The 4,009-nt window shown below is 37.9% G+C and overlaps 1 pseudogene; it reads right to left on the bottom strand.

Moving 5' to 3' along the window:
* Window positions 1-2,419: 2,419 nt before the first annotated feature.
* On the bottom strand, window positions 2,420-3,276 carry LOC107158432 (annotated as a pseudogene).
* Window positions 3,277-4,009: the final 733 nt, after the last annotated feature.

The raw sequence follows: 4,009 nt of genomic DNA, 5'->3' as shown, positions 1-4,009 counted from the left end.
AAAAAAAAATTAGTTATACACAGACACAATATCTTTATTTTATTTATTTTTATGTGATGCTGAGGATCAAACCCAGTGCCTCATATGTGTGAGACAAGTGCTCTGCCACTGAGCCACAACCCCAGCCCTGCTTATACATATTTAAATAGAACCCATTACTTCCATACCTATATGTCATAATTTTTTTCTGATTTGTTTTTAGAGGTCTTATAGAAACATTTCACATTGGCTGCTCAGACATTTGTTGTCTGTATCTCCAAAAGAATTCAAACTCCTACAAGGAGGGTTCTTTGTGTTTTTCATTTCTATATTCTCAATTCTTAGAATGATTCCTTGTACCCTGTTATACTGTGGTAGATTTCAGTTTTTTACCTAATTCTCTACCTCTCTTTCTACACATGCCTTTTGATTTTGATGTTCAACTTCAACACATAACTTTAGATATGTACAAATAGGATAGGTAGGTCCAACTCTGACTCTGCATGCCATTTTTTGATCTACTCTAACTTCTACTATTACCAAGATGAGAAAATTCCCTAGTATCTGATAGTCCATGAAGAAAGACAGAAATGTGGAGCACATATCGATCTAATCTGCAACATTACTAAAAGGTATGCATTACACAGACTTTGAGAAAAAATCCTTTTAGTAAAGTATTTCAATTATTACTAAGATTTTAGATGTTTCAAACATAAGATAGGTTGAATCCTCTCTAAGTCTTAAATGAGTACACTTGGTGCATCAAAAGAATTCATTTAATGCTATCATTATAACTTTCCACTGTGTGTCCTTGATAAGTCCCTTTCCATCATATTCAAAACCTCTGCATTGCCATTTCAATGATTTCTACAGCCACAACTCCTATGGGTTTGGGGAAGAGTAACTAATTTCTACTTCTAAGCCTCTTACTAGGGAAAGTGATATGTTATTAATAAGGTTTAACAAACAGAATTTTCTATTCTGCATAATTCTGAACAGTGGTTGCAATATTTGGAAATTTGATTTCATTATCATGAGCTACTGAAGGCAAGGGGTGGAAGGCTGTTCTGGAAATTATCACTGAGAACATTGTTGAATTATAAATTTTATGTGGGGGAGCCACTGGAGATTGAACCCAGAGGTGCTTTCTATTGAGTCACATGCTCAAGACCCATTTATTTTGAGCAGGGTCTTGATAAATTGCTTAGGGGCTGGATGGTTTGCTGAGGTTACATTTGAAATGCTGATCCTCCTGCCTCAGACTTCAGACTCACTGGGATTACAGGTGTGCATCATTGCACTCAGTGAATTATCAATTTTTGAATATGCATGGAGTAAGAAGATACAGATATCTATTAATGTAACTGGACTTTGGACCTGGATAGCCTCAAGACTGGGTTGTAGAATTCTCTGGATGATTATGAAAGCCATCTTAACCATGTACGAGGTTGCTAAAAAGATTATATCTCTCTTCAATTTTATATTTTTAATGTGGCTTCTTGGAAATATGGTGCAAAGACCTCTGCAACAGCAAGTTCATGACTCTTATTTAGAGTTTATTTTTACTGTAGAGTTAGTTTCTTAATCCATTCCTAGTTTGGATGTCTGTCCATTTTCTCCTTTGTATATGGTGTATTCCCTCAGGTATTTTTTCTCACATATATTTCTGAATTTTGATATAACACATCTTAAGTTGAGGCTTTATTTTCTGTATAAAATATATGATATATCAAATAATTTCCTCTAGGACTCCATATTCAACTAGTCTTAGTTATTAAACTTGGCTTTGTGAGTCTCAGGAAAGGATAAATATAACAATTTTATTTTCTTGCATCTTTATCAATTTTCCTTCAGGTGCCATGCTTCCTTTTTAGAGTTTATGTTATTTTATTAGTATTTCTTTGTATTCATTTTCCATAATTCCATATTTTCATATATCTTACACTATATTCCCCTTATAATTTCTTCTCATTTGTTTCCAATTTTATCTCTATTTAATATGCCATGGCATGGAGAAAGGAGAATAAAGAACTACCCCTTTGGAGACGTTAATATATGCCAGACATTCTACTACTGCACTATTATAAATTATATATATTATTTATATACATAATTTTTTTCTTGTATTCATCTTTTAGCCAATATTCTTATAAAAATCAAAGTGCAAAAATTTTGGGCCAGACTGCAATAAAACAAATGGAAATATACCAAACCTAATAAGCATAAAACTGATCTCAGAATTATTGAGTTTCAGACGTTTACTTTCCGACACACTTAAGCAGATCTTATCAAGATGTTTATCGGACCCCACAGTGCCAGCTGGAAAGCTGTCTACCCCTCTACTGCAGCCGTCCATTCTGTGAGGTCTTAGGTCCACACCAGGAAATGATAGCCACAAGAGCCACTGCTTGCCTTCTTCTGAGTATGCCAGTGACTCCCCTCAGTCTAGAGAAAGCTCAGCTCCTTCTCTTGCCAGCCTATTAGCCTTTTCATTCTCCACAAATCGCGAAATACCATGGACATGCTTTGCACTGAATATCCATGCTACAGGTGAGCTCCTCCAGCTTCACGAAGTCCTCCGTGTTGATCATCTCCTTTCCTGCGCTCATCCTCCACTGGTTCTACTTCCAGCTTTGGACCCAATTAGTGATGCCACATAGAGTAAACATGCTGTCTATATAGAACCAATTTATTCATGTTCTGAACCCTTGGCTTGTTTGATGGCTTTGCAGACTGCTTGGATTTCTGTTCTTAGGTTTGTCTGTTGCCTGGGAAGTTTAATGCCTACAATTAACGGGTGACTGGGCCCCAGTAGACAGCTATTCCTACTCTTGCTCTCTTCTGCCCATTACTGGAGCAGCAACCATAAGTGTAGAATTTGCCATCACAGATTCTCCCATATAAGAAAATGTGTCCTTGCCCACATAGGGGCTAGCTCTTCATTCTGTCTTGAGTATTTTCTGCTTTGCTCTCAATCTTTTTCGTTGAAGGGCTTTCCGGAGCTGCTTGGTTCCTTCACTTGGGACACCTGGACATGAGTATTCCCCTGCTTTTCTGAACCATCTGGGTTGGCAGTTTCCAACAAAGGCACAGGCCACATCTTCTGTGGCAAAGTTCTTAAAAACTAGCAACAGGAAACTGGTTCACTAATGCCCTGTGCTTATTCCAGCTAGGGAAGAAGCCAGTCCTGAAGCCACTGAGCAAGTTTAGAACATCTGGAGCTTGCAAACAGCTGTGGCCACAACATACTGTTCCCAAGGAGACTGTGCTGGCCAGAGGCAGCAGCATCCTGTGCATTGCTCAGCTGTGTGTGGCCCACCACATCCTACTCCCGAGCTCCAACCCCCGGAGCTCACTTCCAGAGGAGGCATGGAAGATGTATATTAATATGGATATATTAATATGGAGAACCAAAGAGGTGAAGTCGCACATCTAAAGGCTGCACAGTGGTGGAGGAGTAGCATATGGTTGAGAGTGGTGTTTAGATTGTGTGAGTGAAAGCAAAAGTGAAGCATACAACTAGGAAGGTATCATCACTTTGTCCTTGGATTTCAGGGAGCTATAGGGATTCATGATGGTTCCTTAAGACAACCATGACTATGTGGAGACACAGGAAGAATCTCTCTTCTCTGACACAAATATGTGCTATTCAAACAGAATTTCTTATGGCTCAATAATAAGGAAAACATCAAGGCAGAAGGATATTAAGTATGATTCCAGCAGAGACCTTAGGGCCTTACCAACAGAAAGTCACTCACTTAGCTCTCTTAGTGAATATTTAGTGGACATTTAGTGGGTCAGGATCTCTTTAAGTATACAGACTCTTTTTGGATCACAAAATCATCCTACAAAAGCACTTATCTTCTTTTCATCGTGCATCTTCTATTTCATTTACTCATTAATCAATTATATTTCTGACATTTAACCTCATATATTATTTTCTTCTCTTTGTTTTGTTTCGTTTGTTAAATTTTATGCTCAGCCACACTTCTGCAACTTTCCACTTGGTACTTTAATCAGGCGTGCATTA

The sequence above is a fragment of the Marmota marmota genome, unplaced genomic scaffold (genome assembly GCF_001458135.2).
Source record: "Marmota marmota marmota unplaced genomic scaffold, marMar, whole genome shotgun sequence".
NCBI classification, from domain to species: domain Eukaryota; kingdom Metazoa; phylum Chordata; class Mammalia; order Rodentia; family Sciuridae; genus Marmota; species Marmota marmota.
The sequence above is the reverse complement of the archived record's forward strand: the minus strand, read 5'-3'. Positions and strand labels throughout refer to the sequence as shown.